This window comes from Talpa europaea (assembly GCF_964194135.1).
Source record: "Talpa europaea genome assembly, chromosome: 13".
In the NCBI taxonomy this organism is placed as follows: Eukaryota; Metazoa; Chordata; class Mammalia; order Eulipotyphla; family Talpidae; genus Talpa; species Talpa europaea.
The window spans coordinates 60,261,046-60,267,465 of NC_140080.1; positions in this window are offsets into that span (position 1 = coordinate 60,261,046).

Here is a 6,420-nt window from a genome sequence, read left to right on the forward strand (position 1 = left end):
AGGTTGACCTGGAAGTCCTGAAGGCAAGTACTTAGGACACAACCTAGAAGTGGTGGTACATGGTCAAAAAGCTTAGTAGTGGGGCCTCCCCTGGTGGCGCAGATGTGTGAGCACCATGCTGTGAAGCTGCCCGCAGCCTCTGCAGCACCGGTTCGATCCCCAGTCACCAGCGAGGGCCCCACATGGTGCGGCAGACCTCTCCTGTCATGCCCACTGCTCCCCTCAGCAGTGTATTTCAGTCAATCTGCCTGTTCTGCTCCCTGCTCTGTCTCTGGTGAATCCTCTCATCCTCCCGCGCATCTGGCCTGTACCCCAGTTCTTGTATGCATAAATAAATAAATCTTTAAAAAAAAAAGCAAAAAGCTTAGTAGTCACTCATGTATTCATTCACTCATCCACTCAACAATTTATTATTAAATAACAGTTATTGGGGACACAACAAACAATCAGACATAAGACTACCCTTACAGCTTAGAAGTGGGGACAGACTCAGAAATGAAGAATGATAATTCAGTGGAGTGAGTTGGCATGGCATCCTCAGTGGAAGGGAATGAGCTGGAAGGAAGGTGGGAGGAGTAGAATGCATGTAGAGTCAGAGGCAAGAGGGTGGTGGTGCTTTCACAGAAATACATACAAAGTAAGTGTGATTCTAACTTACTGTGTGCGGGAAGAAAAGACAAAACATCCAACTCATTCTGATGCTTTGTCAGTTACCATCCCAGCTCACACTCATATGGGAAATTGAGGAAACTGCACAGCCAATATTTACATAGGTCTGGGCATGGCTGAAGGAAACCAGTAAGGGTTGGGACACACCCTGGAGCCAGCAGGAGTCAAAAGGAGAAGTTGTTACCGCTCCTAGCAGTGAAGGGGCAAGAGGTGGGAATAGTTACTAAGACTTGAAGAAAGCTTTAGAGCTGGGCACTTTGGTAAAAGAACACAGCCATTGTTTGCCCACAGTCTGGCAGAGTGACACAGAGTGTTAAAAGGGTGGAGCATTTATCTGGAGGTCATCAGAAAATACCCCACATGGCACATTCATCCTGCCTGTGCCCAACTCCCATCTAGTGTCTCTATTATAGACAACAAATGCCATTTTACAAAGAGTTGTGCTAGTGTGCCGTGAAAACACACCCTGAAGGAATAAATGTAAACCCTAAAATAGAAACCAGATCATAGAAAACATGAATCAAAGGAATGGGAGAAGAAGGTTGGAATAAAGCAAAAATGTGAAGGTCATTTGGACTTACAGAGTTGCTACTGTTAAGCCAGAAATGGGACTTTGAGCTTCCTGGTGGCCATGTTATAAAGGAAGGTGAGGGTTAGTTATATCATTTTCCTGGTTGAAGAAATGAAATCCTCCCACTTTGTATCAGAATCCAGATTTTCTCCTACACCTTAGCATAAGGAGGATTTTTCTTCACTAGGGAAGCATAATTTAAACAGACTGTGACCCTAAGAAGATTCTTCTAGCAAATTCAGGTCAATGCCACACATCTGGTTTGTATCTATATTATTCACTGGTCGTGTTGATTTTATTAGTAATGTTCACTGATGGTGTTCATGCTCTGTCTCTCTCACATAATTTCATGCTCCTCAGGATGAGGGACCATGTTTTGCATGCTGTTTTTACTTTTCCATTATCATACTGTTTTGAAATTGAATCTAGTTAGAATATTTTGAGTGTTACATTTTTTTCTGTCATTGATGGAGTGATTCTTACATATTATGAGAATAATTAAACCAAACATAATCAGCTGCAGAATCCTCTGAAAACACTCCCGGGAAGCAGGTGCTCTTGAGGTTCAAGGTACAGTGGAGAGTACCTTGTCATAGAGGTTGTAGAGGACTGCTGTTTTATGCGAGAGTGAAAGCATGAAGGGGCCAGTACAATCCATCCAGTTCTCAGTTCAATTTTAATGAAATATACTTAAACCCAGTGAAGCTTTGCATTTGGGGGTCAAAAATCCCTTCAAAAAAGCTGATAAAAATGAAGGGCCTTTTCCCCAGGAAAAAACAAAGGCATGCAATTTTGGTTTCAATTTCAGGGAGTTCACAAATTTCTTGGAACTCAACCATCGGCTCATTAAATGTTCATGGGCCTCAGTTTCAAATTCCTGGTCTAACCTATAGTCCTCACAACATTTTTACAAGGAATTTTATTCTGGATGCTTGGTGGCCCTCTCTGTGATAGAAAAAAAAAAAATGTTATCTCAAGTATGAAGTTCATTCTATAGTAAGTGGAGGTATGGACAAACTATGAATCAATCTGTATTCCTCTCACTGCACACAGGTTTTATATAGCTAGGACAAAATAAATATAACACCTAGCTAGATATCCAGCCATAAAAAGGCAGGACGTTCTGACATATGCTACAACATAGGCAAACCTAGAGGGCATTATGTTAAATAAAATAAGTCACTCACAAAACGACAAATACAGTATGATTCCACTTATTTGAGATATCGCGAGGAGTCAAATTCAGAGCAGAAATTAGAATGGTGATTGCCCCGGGCTGCAGGGAGGGAATGAGAGATAGGGTTTAACAGGTCCTGAATCTCAGTGTTGCAAAATGAGTGCACGGTGGTGATGGTTGCACAACAATGTATATAATGCCATTGAACTGTACACTTAAAAATGTGAAGATGGTAAATTTTAAGTGTACTTTAACACAATTGAAAAATAGAAAACAGGAGTCTAAAACAATAGTGCTGAAAGAATGTAGCATGCAGCCAGAGGGGATGCGTGGGATGGGAGGTCTTGTCTCACTTGGGAGCTTTGATGGACTGTGGCCTGCCCCAGATGAAAGGAACCTCCGGGATCTAGCTCTCTCTGCTGCTTGGTGGGTTCCCTGAGCTGAGACCATTGGCTGCAGCATTGAAAACCAGAAGTAACTTGATTTGCTTTGTGATGGTTCTGCTGGGACCTTTGGACTTGTGGTTGTAGTGCTTTCATTTCTCTATTTGACCTTATTACTGATACATATATTTCCTATACAAGACAATACAATGGCTTGTGACCACCTTCTATTTCCTAGAGCCCTTACACATAATTTCTAAAGGAAACTGGCTGTATATATGGTTCACCATGTAAGAACTCTTCATTTTATAGAACCCGTCTTTTTTATAACAGGAAGTAAATATGTGTTGCTAAGCTACTATGTCCACCAGGAAAAAAAAATTCACATAGTAGATTCCATTGTGCTCTTTGTATTCTGTGATGGTTGATGATTCTTCTATGTTAATTCAGCCCTTTTGTTCTTGCCCTCCTTTACCTAAAGTTAATTAGAGTTTGGCCATAGAATATGTTGTAAACACACACATACAAATTCCTGAAATAGAATTTCCTATGTGAAAACAGTGAGCTTCCTTGAATTTTCTCAAAAGAATTTATAAAGAAAGAAAAAAAACATTGGCCCTAATTTTTGGTTATCTGTCTGCCTATCTAGTATCTATCTATCTATCTATCTATCTATCTATCTATCTATCTATCTATCTATCATTATAGTTCAAGGATCTTGCAAACATCTGCTTTTCTCTTGTTACTGCAAAGAAACAGACTACACAGAAAAGTTTTGGAAATGACAAGTATCTCTGTTGAACCACTGTTTTTCACCTCTGAGAAGGACAAGGCAGGTAGAGACCATTTTTAGATGCAGCTTATGGGATTTAGTTCAGGGGAAAGGAGACCTGCATGTCAGTTGTGGTGTTTCCTAGACAGATCTCAAAATAAAAATATATGTCATTGTGCATATCAGTAGTCCTGAACTTCAGGGCACTGGGAAGGTCCTGATGTGATGGGATCATCCATTTGCATATTTAATTTCCACAAACTCAAATATGTACACATTTGAGTACGGAGGGAGCCATTTAAATTGAGTTGGCAGTCAGGCCTATTATTCAAACTGAGGTCCCACAGGAAAATGGGACGGGAGTGCAGGAATTTTCTATTTCGCAACTGAGCTTTCTCACATGCTCTCAGTATAAACATCTCACCCTGATGAGTGTGATTCTAGCAGTTTTTATTCCCTTATAACATGGTTCTCCCATGCAAGTAATCCTGTTCATCTAACATTCAGTGGTTAGTTTCAACTCCAGGATGAGAGCAGGCTGTGCTGAGCTCCTGAGAGAAAGGGTGTCCTTTTCCAATGGGGTTCACCATCTGGCCTTGTTCGGTCTAGCAGGGGTCATGAAGATTCGAGAGAGGTGAATGTCATCAAGCACTAATGTTTGTTAAGGAGACAAGTCAAATATGTGTACAATTTTAGTGAACACTGAAACAGCATTTGACATGTGCCGACAGTGCCCAGCCCTTGTGTGCCGATGATGGTAACTTGTGTTTTATTTTTCTGCCAAAGAGGTACAGATTTCTGATGAGAAGGAATTTCTAAGAGTAATTTCAACTCTACACACTTTCACCCAATATGCTGCCATCAGACCCAAACTCCTGCGGAAATTTTAATAATTAAGAGCATGAACTTTGGGGCTAGATGTCAGAATCCAAATCGTAACTCCACCAACAACTAACATTAATTTTACTAAGTTTCAGTTTCCTCAAATATAACAATACTTCTTACCTAATAGGGTAGTTTTGTGGATTACGTGAGACAATCGATGTGAAGCATTCGGCACCTGCATTTAATAAGTAATGCAATAGATGTTTACTCTGATTATTCAGGAAGCAAAGGCAATCCAATGCATTGGCTGCCTGCCATGATTTGTGGGAAGAACAAAGGACTGGTTCTGTGCTCTGGATCCAAAGCAATGAAAAAGCTTGAAAAACATATTTGTTTTTTACTCTTTCGTATGTTATGTCTTCTATACCTAACTTCTAAGCTATTTAGATATACGTTACATATGCAACTATTCATCTAATGTACATGGGGAATATTTGTTGAGCACCTGCTGCAAGCCAGACTGGTGCCAGTGACGCAGAGGTAAGGCCACTCCTGAGTGGTGGGAGAAGACAGACATGTAGACTGGGACTGACAAGCCAGATAGAGAATGGAGTGGTGGGGACACCTGAAAGAACGGAGGAGCAGAAAGTAGTGAATGGATCAAGAAGGGCTTCAGAGGGCGGGAGGGAGGAGCACAGGGGACTGTGGTGATGGTGCACAGGTGCCTTGGGAAAGGAAATTCTGTGGGGACTCAACCTGAGGGGGTGAGGGGAAGCAAATATTGTTTTAAAAAATAAAAAATTAATAAAAAATTTAAAAAAGAAGGGCTTCAAATATGAAAGAGAGATAGAGGTGAGAAACAGCAGGGGGAACTGGGACACCATAAGGAAGTCAGGTTTCCAGAGTGGAAAGAGCAAATCTGGGATGGTGGGCAAAAGAGCTGATCATGCAACTTCTCCAAGGCCTCTGACCTTCATCCTGAGCTGACAATTGAACATATATTCTCATTTGAGATCGACTCTATGTGTGGAGGGCAGACTGGAGGAGCAGAGCAGGGGGTCGGGTCGGGGTATGAGACTTCTGCAGTTGTCGGAGGGAAGGCGGGAGGGCAGGAGACGGACAGTTCTCTGAGAAATTTGGGGAGGCAGGGGTGTCTCGAAACAAAAAGTTGGTGAACCCTCGACAGAACTTGTGATTGCCAGGGTGGAAAGTGAGGGGAAAAAAGGAGTCAGGGACAACTCTTAGTGTCTAGTGTAGGCAAATGATGGAAATGTGCCACCATCTGAGATATTTTTAGAATAAAAAGGGAAGAACATGTGTTTTGGGTGGGAGATGATTTTTCCCCCTTTAAAAGAAGTTGTAGTTATATGAGGAACTTACAATCTAGGAAGATAATGATTCAAATGTGTTTATCTTTCATTACATCTGGAATTCAGTTATCAAAAAATTATTCAATATAACAAAATCCTCAGAAATCATGTGTAAACAGGAAGTTGTACAGCCAAATAATCTCAGCCAGGACCAAGCAACATCCAAACCCAAATGACATTAATGATTTAAAATAGGTAGGGGAGAATCTCAAAGACTTGAGAAAGAGGAAGACTGCATAAAGAAAACCACATATAAAAATACTAATTGGAAAAAATTTAAACCCTGACTTCAGGTATGTTTCCCCTTTTCTCCTAACATTAATAGCATTTCAATCTCTCTAGCCCCTATACATGGTGATTAACAACAAAAAAGAGGGAAAAAGGAGAAATAAGGACTTGGATAAGCTATATTCTGACGATTCACCTGCTTAAATCATGTGGAGATTGGAGAACCAAACAGGCAAGACTGGGAGAAGTTAAGAACGAAAATGGTGCATATTCCCAAGACTAGCTCATCTGTGGACCTGCTCCTTGTGCTTCTGTGTGTGGGTTAGCAGCATAAAGTACCTACATGTTTTTTAATTTCATCTCTTTTAGATTTGCCATCCTATCTTGGGGCGTTCTGGATAGTAGTGAAAGGTGGCACTTTCTGT